General features: G+C 43.8%; 2 protein-coding genes across 5 annotated transcripts in view; one reads left to right on the top strand and one right to left on the bottom strand.

Moving 5' to 3' along the window:
• The window catches only part of THRAP3 (thyroid hormone receptor associated protein 3), a 32,302-nt gene extending 17,253 nt beyond the window's left edge, over window positions 1-15,049 (bottom strand). For 2 of the 4 annotated variants that reach the window (XM_063356272.1, XM_063356269.1), the window contains exons 1-3: window positions 14,968-15,049; window positions 9,745-9,810; window positions 3,900-3,985 (exon numbers count right to left, since the gene is read on the bottom strand). The gene's annotated coding sequence lies outside the window, so the exon portion shown is untranslated. Of the gene's footprint in view, window positions 1-3,899; window positions 3,986-4,292; window positions 5,320-9,744; window positions 9,811-14,967 lie in introns of those variants that run through there. The other 2 variants (XM_063356270.1, XM_063356271.1) reach the window with 2 other exon arrangements.
• The window catches only part of TRAPPC3 (trafficking protein particle complex subunit 3), a 114,959-nt gene that overhangs the window by 66,544 nt on the left and 32,665 nt on the right, over window positions 1-15,750 (top strand). The gene's annotated exons all lie outside the window — the stretch shown is intronic.

Below are 15,750 nucleotides of genomic sequence, written 5' to 3'. Positions count from 1 at the left end.
ACCCCCTAACAATCTGCTCTATTTAAGTAAGCGTAAGCCCTTGGCCTCTGCTGCCCTAGGAGAGAATAAAATAATCACTGTGCAAGTACCTGAGATCACGGAGTCCCCGAGAAAACTGAGCATCAGTAATTGTTGTGATCACCCGGAGGTTACATATTGTAAGTTAATTATTTATTTCAAGGGCTGAAAAGCATCTCGAATCATGAAACAAAGAGAGGCATTCTGACAACAAACTGCCAAAACCCGAGCATCTGTGAAACAAACACTCTCCAACGTTCATCACCCCTTTTCTAGAAGAGGGGAAAACCAACAATTGCTCTGAGAATTAGGAAAAGGATTGTAAAGACAAAATTTGCATTAATTGAGTACTGAATAAAAGTTGTCAATAAACTTTCCCACAGAAGTGACTAATGAATTAGAGACAGAAAGAAAAAAGGAACTATGTTAGTAAAAGTTTATCCTTTTTTTCACCTACTGATTAAAAATAGAGACATTTAGGTACATAAACACAACCAATCAAGTACTTCTGCTGCTGTATCCATTTTAAGCAAATTCCAGTGGACTGACTTGCAATGTCTTCACTTTCAGTCGCTCTCCAAAGCCAAGTTACATATATGGTTACCAAATACTCCAGTTACTGCCAGGGCACTCTCAGGAACAGCGCAACGCCCGTCACAGGAGCAACTGCTGAGAAACTGGGTCACTCATCATGGGAGCTGGTACTTTCCAGAAATAGGAAGTCAGCTTTTGTTTTAAAAATCATGTTACATGTTCCTGTTCTTCCCTTTCAATTCAACTGAAATATTTTATGATATTCCACACTAGAAAGTATGTAGAATAAAAATAAAAATTAAACGTTTCCTGCTTTACTAGGAAAAAATAAAACACACCTGGGATGAAAAATAAAAAAGCACTACCACTGAAGAAGCAAAATTCATTCTTATGCATGGCCATTTTTCAGGGGAGAAAAAAAAAAATCTGTGAAAGGACCATATATAAACATTTCCTTTTAATTTACTAAATATATCTGTTGAAACAGCAACATTTCCTAGTCTGTTGCCAAAACAATCAAGGAAGAGACGCAGAATGAACAAATGGCGATGGGAACTACTAGAAGGTAGAGGAAGGTGATCTATATTGCCCCTCAGAATCAGAGAGCTGCTCCCAACCGAATCCTGAGTGCTTTGATACCATAAGCTATGTTCTGTAAGGAGATTACAAATATATCCCATAAACTGTGTAATTTCAGGATAGCTCTGTATTAAATGACAACCCCGTAGTTCAAGAATAAACTACACTTCAATGTATTATCATCTGTAAGTTACCTTTATTTACACTGAACTCCATACCGCTTGATATATTTTTATAGACTAATATCATTGAAACAGCTTTGACCACAGCTCTTCTCTTTTGTGTCCCTTCTATAATAAACCATTTTCCAAGAAAAAGCAGATGGTTAGACTGACTGACCGCGCAGAGCAGAAGTGGCAGTAAGTCCTGAGAAGGCCCCAAAACAGATTTTTAAAGTATCACTTACTTTGAGCTGTTTAATAGTCTTCGTATTTTACTTGGATCCACAGCACTTACTAGCCGAACATTAGTTTGGTATGTGTGATGTGTGCCAAAAGCTCCTTTGTCTTAGAAGGTTTTTTTTATCTTTGTCAATATTTTTAAAGCTGATTCATTCCTAACATGTGAGGTAACTCCTACTAGAATAGAAACTGAGTTGCTATGCTCTATCAGCACCCAAAAGGTTAAACAAACCAAATACTGGAGTCATTTCAGCTGCTCTGTGTTAACACTGCAGCTGTAAAGTTACTGTGGTATACATTTAGTTGTTCTAAGCTCAGACTCAGATAAAATGCGTTCAGCTGGTAAGCAAAAATACTGTTCTGAAAGAATATATTCTTATAAAGCATCCTAAGGATTACTCTGATTTTAAAGAAAGAGATGCCAGTAAATGAAGCAAACTGAGAAAGCAGCAGTGGCTGCTCACTTTCCTTTCCATTTAGATTTTTCCACTGAACACACCGCTGTGCCCCCAAAGCACACAGATGCATACAGCCCCTCACAGCTCACAGGGGGGCACTGCTTTTTGAAACACTGGAAAGTACAACGTGTCTGGTCCTGAGTGGGGACTGCAGCAGAAGTATTTACACAGTGCTCTGGAGACCTGTCCTTAGCAGGCTGCTCTGCCAGAGCTCACGTTTCCTTCCTGCTTACAGCTACACAATTGCCTTCCCGTGACACCGGCTCCACCTCTACCTTCGAGGGGACACGGCTGATCCCCGCTGCCTGACACGGGTCTCATCTCTCGGCAGAGATGAGCGTGACTGCACGCATCTGGTAGAGATGCGCTCCTGGAAACATTGCCAGAACTTTTCAAAATTGTTCTTTCTCGCGTTGTCTTTCTGAAGACCCAGTTATAAGCCGTCCAGCAGATCTTCCCAAATAGTATAGTCTCACATTCAAAAATACCAGCACTGATCTTGAGTGTGCCAAGTTTAAAAGCTCTGGTAAGGTATTACCTTATCGGAAAATAGAGACTTGACATCTTGTTTATCTGCTGTAAAACTACACCATATAACGTACCTCATAATACAACACACACCAAGTACGAAGAAACTATCTGTATTCCAAATTAGTTTGCTAAATTCACTCATACCACACAGATTTCAAATTAGTTGTGTTTATTGCAAGCCAGATCTGAAATCACTGAAGTTGGTCACCGAAAGAAATCTAACAGACAGCTGTTTAGTCTGCTGTAAGTACACTGCCAAAGGAAATCATTAAGCATTATATATATTTTTTTTAACTCTTATGGTAAGAAGCGTGGGCATTTCAGCAGAAAATGTGCAAATCGCTAATTACTCCCTTAGCAACAAAGCCCATGTAGAAAGTTCCCATCCTGCCAATACAAGGAATTGTTCATCTACATTCTAAACTTAATCCATGTCATGACAGAGGTTACGAATGTTCTATTTTAAAAGAATACCTTTAATCTAGACCGATTCTGTGACCCCATTTGTACAAACCCTACTGACAAATAAGAGGGGTGGTACAAGATGGAGAACCAACAGCCTGGAAGCCTCTCACTCTCAAAATAAGTGTTTCCTAAAATTTGGAGGCTATTTCAAGGAACAAAGTTTGCCTTCTCCATTTCTAAATCCTCACAGCAATCCATCATACCACTCAAAGGGGTGAAAACAATGGAAGAGCAAATGCTCCTACTAAGCCACCACAATGGACTTTGCCCAGAAGACAAAACTTTTGTCACAAAACAGCAACCGTAAAGTTAATGTTTTACTTGTTTTAAGTCTCCTGACAGAACCCAAAAGAACAGCTCAACTCTGCTCCACAGCAGTGAAAAAAAGTCACTGTCAAGAGTCTCTTACTGCTGTACACTTCCACTAGCTACCTCAGCTTCAGAATTTAATTATTCAGAATAGTTAAGGAGAACTTTTATGGCCACTGACTGAAATCAGTGCAACGCTTCAGCAAAAGAGCAAACCAGGCGGTGGGGAGGTGTTGGAAATATGAGGGTTAAACAATTTAGATCAGTACGACATTTAATAATCTGGCCAATTAAGGTATATAGGGGGAAGCACTCCTTTTGTCCCAAAAGTCACCAGGGTATAAACAAAATTTGTTCTCTTTCACCCTTATATTTACCAGCTATTTGGAAAGACAAACCAAATCATTCCAAGACATAAGGCCGAGTTTTTTCTTCAAATCCTGTATAGTTCTTTTTGCACAGCAACAACGAAAAAAAGAATTCAGTGGATACAGTTTAACTTGCAGTATGACCAGGACAGAGGGGATACAAGAAGGTATGTTCCAAATCCCAAGGCAGGCAGTTTTACCACTTTTGAAGATTTCCTTTCCTATTGTGTGCCTACCTGCTTGAGCAGGTTCACACCCTGCACCCTTCAACAGTCAGGTTTCACCGTCTCAGCTTTGTCAATTATGAGATCAGGATGCAAACCTGAAATGAGAAGAAAAAGCGTTGAAGCATCTTTGTATGTACACTGTCGTACTTACTGCCACCAACGATCAACAGGAGCCTTAAGCTCTCATCCTGTGCTGTACCCAAAACGTCCATCATGTCTTAAGCATTTCAACAGAGCGCATCCATTGCAAAAGTTCATTGCCCACTTCACCGTGAATTCTTTCATGTACTTTTACAAAGAACATAGCTTCTAGAACAGTTATTCAAGCTTTCCAAGTTTTAAGACTACTTATTCCTTCCTTCCCCGCCTCCCCTGCGCCCCACCCCACCTCCTCTTACATACATACTAATCGCTGTCATTACACTGGTACAGACGTATTGAAGTAATTTCTCTCAGCTCATTTGTATGGTCTTACTGGATTCAGGACTAAGTATTTTCCCATATTGTTAAAGAGAATCCACAAGCCAAGAGAAACAATTGTTTTCCTGACAAATTCATCCATCAGTATATCGCCGTCTTCAAAGGGTGCCACCAGTCCACTGTGAGCTGTTTTGACAGGTCTATAATTACATTTCAGTATCCTTCCATGCACTGCTAGAGGGGTGTAAGTTTTAAAAAAGAAAACAACAGTAAACACAACCTCATAAATTACTCCATGTTATTAAACCCCTGATCTGACAGCAGGAATAGCATTTACTCTATGTTCAACCATAAAATAAACTTGTTTAAAGCTATTCATTTCTTCTGTTTACTTCATTGAAAAAAGGTTTCAAGGCTACTTGAAGATTTTACTTTCTCTTAAACAGCAATTAAGTCCTTCTCTCACCCAAAAGGGAAGGTTGCATTGCAAGGTTTAGTGTTTTCTAAATCATGCTTACCAATCTTTGAAAAAAGCCAAATAAAGAACACTACAACATAAGACTGTTTTTTGGTAATTATTTTTACTGTCATCATGTCTGTCTGTGTAAACATCCATGAAAGGGAAAAATCTTGTCTTTTAATTCAGCCTTTCACAGTGGCTACCACCAAAAAAAAAAATTGCCATAACTATTTTTTCTTGCTTTGTGATAAAACACTTAGGTTTTATTTGTTTTTTTTCACCTATTCCCCAAACATTAACATTACCACAAACTTTTGGTAGAATCCACTGCACACAGGTGTCATCCAGATAAAAAGCTGGCTGAATTATCTTTTGTAGAATACTCTTTTCATATTTAGAGCACCACTACAAAAAAAATGAACCAAGACAACACACAACAAGCAAGAACAGCTAACCTTTCTTCCAGATATGGAAAGGAAAGTAGGAAACGTGTTCAACGTTCTCTGCTGAAGCAGAAATCATAGTCCAGAAGTTTCGTATTCCAGAACACTGTAAAGAACATTTCTATATGCCAAGACACAGGTCAAATTAAGAACATTTCTAGTTTTCACAATGCCTTTTTCCAGGAATTTGTTTCCTATTTCCAATTGGCCTATATTACTTTAATGACTGTCTCTTTCCATCCTCCCTTTTTTTTTTTTTTGCAGTCTTTCAAGCAGTACTCATCATTATTTCAGACCTTTTGCAGATGTTAAAGCAGAACAGAACCACCACGGCACTGTTCAGAAAAGCCATCTAACAAGACGTTACAGCTGAAATCACTCCATCTCAAGCATGTCATCGAGGATTGCTGTAACATATAGCACCACAATTCGCCAGCTCAGAGAGAAAAATACAGCAGATATGTCCCTACCAAAAGAAGCAATTTAGTTGTCTTCATTTGTCTATAATACACTGAGCATAAACACTAAGTCATTTGGAAACAAGCAAAATGGCGTATGTACATACCTTAGAAGTGTGCACAGTGCTGCAAAACTTGCTACAGTCGTTTCAGTTTATTGCATAGTGTTTAATAAACTAACTTTCAAATATTAAATATTTTGTAAAAGCATTTATAGAAAGCTCTATATAATTCTGGTAGGAAAACAGAAGTTTACTTGTTCCTTTCAGGCCAGCATTTAATGAAACAGTTACAGTTTATTTTGCTCTAAGCCCCAAAGTAAACAAGATAGCACCTCATTAGAGAAAGCGCTCCTGCCTGGGTGTCTTGTCATCCATCCAGTGTTCACTAGCACAAACATTCCGCTTGGGAAGAAGCGGCTGAACCGCTACTCTATTTGCTCACAACAGCCTTCATTATCAGGGAACAAAAAAATTAATTCTCCTTCAGCCAGCTCTACAATTCATAATCCTGAGCTCCAAAACCCAAACAAGATTAGTTAATTCTTAAAAAAAAACCCTACAAAATCCTTACACAGTGTACTTTGCATAATAAGGCAACAGCAACGACTATAAAAATAAACTTATTTTAAAAAGTCACAGAACTACACAGTAAAAAAAAAAAAAAAAAAAAATCACTTTCATTTCCTAAAACCCAAAGATACCCGAAAGGCTTATATCAATTTAAACTGTGGCAGCCTTTGTCCTAGCCAAGAAACACCTCCTTACAAATTTAAAACCCCAGAAGATAAAAATTACTTATTGCTGATTGACCCTATATCCCAGTTAGTATTCTACAAAGATATCAAAGATATTAGAAAATAATGACACAAACAGAAGTGTCAGCATTGTGCTCTTTTTAAAAGCACTGAAAATAAGAAAGTAGCTATTTAAACAATAGTAATCACCTAAATCCGGGCCTAACAGAGGCAGAAAACCTGATCAAGCAATTAAAAATCCAGTCCTATTCATGATCTTGTAATTCATAACCCTGTGAAATTCACCACTTCTGTGCATTTTAATTCATCTGACTCGCAGAGAAGCAGAGGAGGACGGTGGCACCTGGAGATGCATGGGAAGACTTGGGCAAGAATACCCCTGTTAAGAACTGCCAAGTATTAGTTAAGACACAATGACAAACTACAGGAAATAAGAAGTGTCAAATAAAACACGACAGTAACTAACAACTGTCAGCACCTTTCAGAATTAATTTCAGTATGATCTTGTTTCAATTTAACTGTCTACCTACAGAGTTGCACTGTGCCCAATACCAAATTGCTACTTGAATGCAGACTATCACAGATAGGAAAAGTTGTTAAATACGCAAACACGAGCTACAGGGCTAACGTAAAAACACATGTAGAACTGTAATAAATGCTGTCCCTAGTACTGCCTCTTGCACTCAGGCTCCACACACTTGGTAAAAGCAGCCTGACACCAGTGTCAAATCAGAGCAATCTTTGTTTCTAGACACATACCTGGCAAAGAATAGAAGAGCTATTCTTTTCTTTTCTGCAGCAAGTGCCCCATAGGATATTTTTCATACCACACGTTAATTCCCTGGAAGGATCTGCACCCGAGCAGCACCCTGCACTTGCACCTGCTGAGGCTGCCAGGAGGATGGCAGGACTCTGGCAGCTCATGCCAAGGGACACAGCCAGAGAACACCCCAAAAACCCCTCCCTTCAAACCCCCGGGGTCAGCATGAAGACACTTGGCACCTGCTCTTCCCCTGCAGGCTCCCAGAGCCATGTTTTATCAAAGAGCAAATCAAAATAACGACCATAGCAGTTTGACTACCACAAATTCCTATACTACATTAAAAGTTGGAAATAACATTCCTAAATCAGTTAAGTTTGACAACCATCAATACACTGATGCGAACTAAAGCTCCTGTTCTAAAAGAGCAGTGCAGAAGCGTGACAGATTAACCTTGCTATGCATGACAACTATGTAAAATCTGTTTCCCAGAAAGTTTGGACTGCAGCTGCATGAGATTCTGCTGTCAAGTTACTTACGTGCAAAACAAGTTGCAGCTCTCTACGTGTCAGAGCCCACTGGAAGTGCCAGCAGTAACATACAGAGTACAGAAAGCACACACTGGCATTGCTAGTTCAGAAATCAAAGTCTAATAATCTCACTTTCTACTCGATTCTTCCTTTTCAAGCTAAGGTTTGGTCTTGCACCAAGAATTAAGTATGCTCTTGATAGCAACAGAATACTTAAGGGGAAGAAAAAAAAGCCACCTGCACAGCTCCTGTTGCCAGCCCAGTGGACTGCAAATTAAAATGCTATTTCTAATCGTCCAGTTCAAATTTCATTAGGGTAACAAAAAGCAGAACAATTCCTCTTTCTAGATCAAGTATCCAGTGTGTGTTTTCAGGACATTAACGACACAAGTTAAACCAAAGCTTAGAACTACATCTACCAACCTCTGCAACAAAAATTTTCCTGGACAACACTGCTAAAACCAAAACCAACCAAGGAAACAAAAAAAACCCAAACAACCCCAAACAGTGCATTCTACTTTAATACAAAACACACTTTGGGTAAAAAAAAGTTCAGATTATTCTGCCATAGCAAGAGAAGCATTAATTTGTCAATAGCAGTTCCAATTTCTCTCTAGCCTATATACTTTCAAAATTAAGATTTCCCTTCAAGCATGTTTGGGTTTTCACACAATTAAACTAATCCCTAAAGAAGTATAATATTGAGCTCCAGCCCCAGTTTCAGATAATTAGAAGCAGGTTCTATAGAATGGTTAGAGAAGACTATTTACAGGTTCTTCCAAAAATGACTAATTCTGCAGATTGTACTGCTGAACAATCCCTTTCTAAGTAATTTGACTAAATATAAACACCAACTGGTCACTTGAATTCTGACACTAGTTACTTGGCTAAAAGCTTATTTTATATATCTTTGATCTTAAAAAGTCTTATGTTGTTACTCAAACAGTTTAGTGACAGGGAGCTCAAAGAAAACAAATCCAAGAAAAAGCTGATTAAAAACCTGGATGTTTTTGTTACAGAAGTCAGGCAGCTGGATTTTCTGTTAAACACAGAATAAAAACATCCTTAATAAAAAAAAACCAAACAAACCCATTTCATCAGCTTTTTGCATCCAAACCTACACAACCTGGGAACAGACGAGCAGAAAAATCAGATCTTTCTCAAAACTAATGGCTTCCTCACAGTACAGCCCTACTATTTTGAACCGGTTTTGGATGTGAACTGAACCCTTGTCAAAACTGTTGGGGGGCTGTGAATCCTTGTGCCTGTCGTTTCAGATCACCCAAGAGAGGCAAGAAGTGGTCCAATTTACATAAGAAAACTATTCACAAATCAGTTAACCAAAAGAATTCAAACTTGTGTATAATTGAAGTTATCGTGCTACTCCCCACACAGCGATGGAAGAATAAACTGTGACCTCCAGTGAAGTTTCCAACCCTCTCAGGTCACTGCAGGCTGGAAACCAGCAGACTCTGCACACCAGGACTTCCTTCGTTACAGTGACCACAACGCAGTTAGAAAAACGTGGAAGTTACGCTTCCAAAGAAACAGCAAGAAATGTAAAAAATAATTGAATCCAGGGCTCTTCGGAACATCTTCTGAAATACACAGTACAGTTACAGTCAAAATTGAATCTGTCCTAAAGGATTACTACTCTTCACACATTTAACCTATGAAAATACCAGCTCCAGCAACTCTCATTTATAAGCTGCAAAAGGTAAAACCATTCACGTCTTTATTCTCAAGACAGCACTTGATTTATCTCTACCTTAACTTGAATCTAGTTACCTCAGGGGAAAACAAGGAAAAGGATTTCCATGACTTCATATAACATTAAAAGTTATTTTAAAAAGATAAAAAAAATCATGCAGTTATATGTAAGCACAAGCCATCAGAACAGGCTATCCCTATACTCTGCTAGGCTACGAAACAGGTAAATGCTTGTCCACAGAAATCTTGTACGTATGGAATAACATATGGAATAAGCTTATTCGAACAGATAGTTTTCAGTACTGTGTTTACATACCTTGTATAAGTCTCCCATCAATTATGTTTCTGAATACTGCTTTATTAGAAGCGATTGAGCTCTCGCCTAAGTAAAAAAGGGAAAATCAAATTTAAAACAATCAAGATAACTGGCAAATCCTCACATTTTACAAGCACAGGAAGGGATTCTGATGTTAGCCATTCATCGCAGAACCGTTTCCCAGTAAAAAAAGGCTGCCAAAATTACTTAAGCTAATCAGACAGGGCATACACAGATCCTTAACTCAGGAAACCGATTTCATCCACAGCCTTATAGCCGCAATTAACTGTAATAATCAGCTACACAACCCCCATAAGATATCATGTGTACAGCCTTCTGTTAAGGCACAAGTTAACATCAATACTGAGCCTAATTCCCTTGAGAACAGAATTTCAGTTTAGCACCCCTGACAGCCCCCAACCCATCATCTTTTGTGCTCTCAGGGCAGAGAAACCGAAGGGGTTACTTGCCAAGCTTTCCTTTCTTCCTTCCGCCCAACCGAAGGTAAAAGTGAAATGCAAGCAGCAGTGGGGAGAGCACACACTGGCTTGCTGCGCAAGTTACAGCGCCCCTCGCATTACAGCAGGAGCTTTTTTGGGTTTTGTACAGCTACCTTACACTGTAAATCATGACAGGCTAAAAATGGCTGGATGACAAATTTGGAGCTGAAATTACGAGCAGATCATTTGCTCGTCTATCACAGCAGTAGTAGCCATGAGCAGGGCTTTGCAGAGAGGCCTCACTGGTGTACGACAGGGCACAAATGTACAAAGTATTTTCATATGTGATAGAAATAAGGAGAGTGACAGAAAACTCTTCCTGGAGGAAACTACCCCCCCTGTAAGGACCCAGCACTCCAGGGTTCCTGCAGCGAGGCTGGGTGTCACCTCTGTGTGCCATTATTTTCTTTTTCATGGACGCGACAGCTTCCGGTTACCATGGAGTGAAACAGCGCAAACACAATTCTCAGCTGGCATGAAATGTAATCCCATGATTTTACTATTCATAGCTCTGACATGATAAAGCTAAATTAAGCAGAAACTCTTAACTTTCTCAAACCTAAAAGCAGTGACTATCTCCATCGTGTAGCCTCTGCTAACGCTCTATTTCACTGTGAAGAGGGGAAGGATATTTTCCTTTATGGTACAAGAGACTCCGGACCTACAAATCCGGCCTGCCATGCAGAAACAAAATGGCACCTACTTGTTCCCAGGCACCGCTTTGGCGTCTATCCAGCAGGAAGAGAGTAGACAAGATGAGCTCTTGTGCTAAATCCAACACCTTCTCCTCATCGTGGGACCCATTACAGAAACCCACAAAGCAGTTTTAACCATGCTCCCGGGCTTGCCCAGCAGCGAGTGTTTGCTGAACTGTCTGCCCGCACCAGAACAGGGGTCAGTTCAAAGCACAAACAAGAGCTACACCAAGCACAAGGTAAATCAGCACAACCCCAGTGCCAGCCATTAGTGGTTTCCACAGCCTTGAAGGATCACCGTGCACAACCTCCCCAGGGGGCCAGAACAGCTTTTGCAATGAACACCACACCACTATTCCTCTTTCTTTCGAGGCCTGTGGACTAAACTATATGGTTAAATATACAGCAGGAATCCTGCGACACAGAGGAACTCTCTGTACCATGGTAATTCAGAGGAAACCATACAACCCAAAAAACACGTTATTGTACTGGCACACACAGCCATTAAACACAGCTCAGTATATTGTAAACTTTTCCAGATATGGAAAAAAGTTCAAGGGCTATGTAGCTGCTTAAGCAATTAACAAGTTCCAACACAGCAAACTGTCATTTTGCAAAGACAAAGCCAAGTGAGCTAAAAAAAAAAACAACAATCAAGTTTCTGGCAAAACTGCACTATTCTTTTAGGGAGCTAGTGATACAGCTAAAAAGCGAATACCACAGTTTTACAATGAAAAGCATCCTCAGGCTTAACCAGTCCAGCTTAGCACCCCCTAGGCCTCTCAAAACAAGATTTCTTTTACAATAGAGAAAGTGGGAGCAGGTAAAAAAAATAATTAAGTTTGCTGACTTGCATGGATTGCCACCTACTTTATATCCTGGTGCCTTACATACGTAATACTTTTGTTTTCTAATAGCACCAATCATGTTAAAAGGTGCTCACCAGCTTTTCTGCAGCATGCCAATCTCAAACACCCCACCCATGAGCTCATGAGGCACAGGCCTGGCTTGACCTGGATGACTATTTTCTTAAACAGTTTACGAAGCTTCCTGTCTTAAAAAAGCTGGAGAAAGCAGCAGAGAGCTAAATTGTATTACCATAACCCAAATAGCAGGATGCACATTTAATTTACAACACACATAACAAAACTTTGCTTCCAGCAAAACAGAATTAAAGGCCAGAGGCACAGGGCTGCTCTGAAATCCCAGCATACGGGGAAACCCCTTTCCGGACAGCCTGAAGAGCAGGACCATGTTTTCCAGAGACACACAGCTTGCACAGAGACATGGAATTAACAAGGAAGGAAAAACGCAGGAAGACACCAGAGCACAACTCATCAGAAACACAGGCACGACTTCTGCAGACAAAGAACTCCATGCAGAACACAGGCATGGATTCATCCAACGCGGGGTCCGTATGGACACCCTGCAGGGCAGCAAGATCTGCCACCCTCTAACTCGTGTACAGCGAGCACCTCAAAAATACCAGGTGGACCGAGCTATAGATGCCTCCTTACCATGGCCGGGTTGTTTCTTTACAGTAAACTGGCAGGTAAAAGGTTTCACCTTTTGATCCCTGGACAAAAAAAGGATGTAAAAATGTGGGCATTCGAGTTAGCAGGCGGCAAAGCCTCCCACACCCTTGCTGGCAACGACACACTGCCCCACGCCTTCCTCCTTCCCAGGAGCAGGGGAACGGTGCAACCCTGCAGCCATCCGTTCAGACTCCAGAACTCTGCAAACTCCCTGCGCTGAGATCCCATCGTTTACAGATCACACACTTTCACGGGTAATCAACACCAATTTTGAAAAGACATCTCAGGACACTAAGGCCTATCTGCTGGAGTACTGCATCGGGAGCAGCATTTTCAGCTTCTTAAGGATTCCAGAGATAACTCTTAAAACTGACTTCTCACAGGTGCCCCTCCCTGCTCCTTCTAAAGTAGGAACAACTAATTCCCAGTAGGAAGGACACGAAAGAAAAATATATAACAGGATCCAAAGAAAATTTAGACAAGGCCCTAGACTCTACAGAGGATCCTATGTCACAAGAACATGCATTTTAGACAGGTCTCTACAATAACTGCCTTATTTTATCCTCTTACCTGCTGTTAGATTGTATAACTAATAATGCAGTTCACAAAGTCAGCCATTTCCTCACTCTGTGCTGGGCACTTGCAACGTGCCGCAGCAAGTATACAGACAAACTACTAAACGCTACAGGAGAAGGCACTATTGTCTCTAAATACTCATTTTTTCTGTCTCTACAATATAGTCCCTTAAAGGCAATCTGAGAGGCTAAGCTTCAAAACATATCTTTTAAAGGAATGGAAATAGGGTTATGCAATACAAACCCAAAGGACAGCTCTCCTTTTCAGCCACAGCACTTGAGGGCAGCGTCCACACAAAAGACACATTAAAAATGCCTAAAACATCACATTGGCCTTACCATAAACATTGACATAACTACCTGCCTTCACTACTAGCGGGAAGGAACACTGCAAGAGTCCTTTGCAGAGAGTAATTGGATGATTTAATTGTCTGTGCTCTTAGGAAAGAGCATCCTGAAAATGTCCATTGGCTGATGTGACCCTGCAGCCTCTTACACAGGCGCTCTGTGCTGACATTGCTGCAGAAGCAGCAGATGAAGGCTCTTCTCCTTCCACCCGTCACCTATAAGGCAACCTATAACATTTTCCAAACTGTTCTACAGATTGTTTATTTCAACAAACAAATCTGTTCTTATTCTGTTCTCAGCATCCAACGCATCACTGTATACTTAAAAAACAAGACCGAGTACCCCACCTCCGACAAGTCCCAAGGAAATGCTGTTACACACACACACCACCACCCACTCCACATCTACAGAGTCCTCACACACACCAAACAGAAGTGAACCTGCACCTTCCAAGGCTGCTACACAGAGTACTGCTTATTCCAAACCTATCGCGTCACCTTCTGGCACAAACGCATTCAGAAAGCCATTCAGGAGGCACTTCGAGTGACAACTACCTTGTGCAGACTTTGAAATGCATTTATAGAAACCTCAAACACATTAATCTCCCCAGAACAACACGAGTTAGGGAAACAAGCCTTTGTCAGCCTGGTGAAAACAAAGATTCAGGGCTCACACATGCCTCTGTACCACTGCAAAGCCCATTCTGCCGCATCACCTGAGGTTCTACCAAACTTCACTTTTAAACAAGATACAGAGCACAGAGTATGAGTGAACAACCCCATCCTGCTGCACCGAGAAGCACACGGTGCTGAGCGCCGGTGAGTGAGCCCTACGAGAGCTACGCACCACCGGGGGTCCAACCCCAGCTCACGGGGTCGCGGCTGCAGCCCAGACAAGCTGCTACCCCTGCGAGCTGCTGCTCCCCCCGGCCCCGCGGGCCTAGCGGCCCCGACCGCCTCCTCAGGGAATACAGACAGCACCTCCCGTGCCGCAGAGAGCATGCGGGGATCCCGGACACAGCCCGTGACCCCGGAGAAGGGAAGAAACCTCCGGGGACAGGCCAAAGGCCCGAAGCGGGGGAAGGAATCTCCGGGGACAGTTCCCAGAGACCCAGGCAGTGAACGGAAATCTCCAGAAACAATCTGGGCCGGGATAGGGAGATGAACCTCCGGGGACAGGCCCGGGCCGGGACCAGAGCAGCCTCCGGGGACAGGCCCGGGCCGGCTCCAACCGTCCGCGGGGACGCGAGGCGGCGGCAGGAGGCCAGGCCCAGCCCAGACTCAAGGCCCCGCTCAGATCGGGCCCCGGGAGCGCTCCGCGCCCCATCCGAGCCCGCCCGGGGGGGCCGCGGAGCTGCGCCCGGCACGTGGCGGCCGCCAGGGGGGCAGCGCCGCACTAAGGCCCAGATTGTAGAGGGCGGGGGAGCGGGGGGATGGCAAATCCCAGGCGGGGCGGGCGGCTCGGCCGCGGAGAGCCCTCAGACCACAGCACAGGGAGGGAAGGGGAAGGGAAGAGCCCAGTGACGGAGGGCCGGGCACGGCCGCGCCAGACTGGGCCTACCCGCACTCACCGGACGCCGCTCCGCCCGCGGCCTCCTCAGCAGCCAGGCGCCTCCACCTCCTCCTTACGCACTTCCGCTTGGCGCCCGCCCGCTGCCTGCCCGCGGGGGCTGCCGGGAGACGCAGTGCGGCTCTCGCCGCGTTCATTGGCTGGCAGCGCCCGAAGGACTACAGCTCCCAGAGACCTCGCGCGGGAGCTTTACATCATTTCCGCCTCCTCCCCTGCCCGACCCCACCGCCACGGAGAGGGCGCGGCTTCCGGCGGGGAGGGGCGGGGCTACGGCGGGGCCCGGCCGGGAAATGGCGGCGGGGGCGGTGCAAGATGTTCTCTCCGGTGCGGGCCGGGCCGAGTCTCCTCCCGGCTCCCCGGTGCCGCCGGAGCGAAGGCATAGAGCAGCCAGTCCGTCGCCCACTGGCAGCCTGGGGCTGTGTGTTGGCAGCCGCCCCTTCCCGCCCAGGCCCAGGCGGCGCTAGGCCGCGGCCCTCAGGAGCCGGCGGTCCCGGGCTCCCCGCGCCTGGTGGCGGTTTTTCCCACCTCCCGAGGGCCCGGCTGCCTGCCCCCGGCTGGGAGGCCGGGCGGGGGAGGATGCAGCTCTCATGCGGGGGCCCATCGACACGTGAGGGCAGCCGGCGCGAGTCTGCTGAGGCCGCGGGAGGGAGCAGACAGAGCAAACGGTGCTGGGGGGCTCTAGGGGTGAGCCCCGATGTGGGGGTAAATCTGCCCCGCTGCTGCCGGAGGGGCAGGAGAGCTGCCAGCCCCGCCGAGCACGGAGGCACAGCCGCCTGCCTGCCAG

The sequence above is a fragment of the Chroicocephalus ridibundus genome, chromosome 19 (genome assembly GCF_963924245.1).
Source record: "Chroicocephalus ridibundus chromosome 19, bChrRid1.1, whole genome shotgun sequence".
Taxonomy (NCBI): domain Eukaryota; kingdom Metazoa; phylum Chordata; class Aves; order Charadriiformes; family Laridae; genus Chroicocephalus; species Chroicocephalus ridibundus.
Note: the sequence above shows the minus strand (reverse complement) of the source record. Positions and strands in the feature narration are given on the sequence as shown.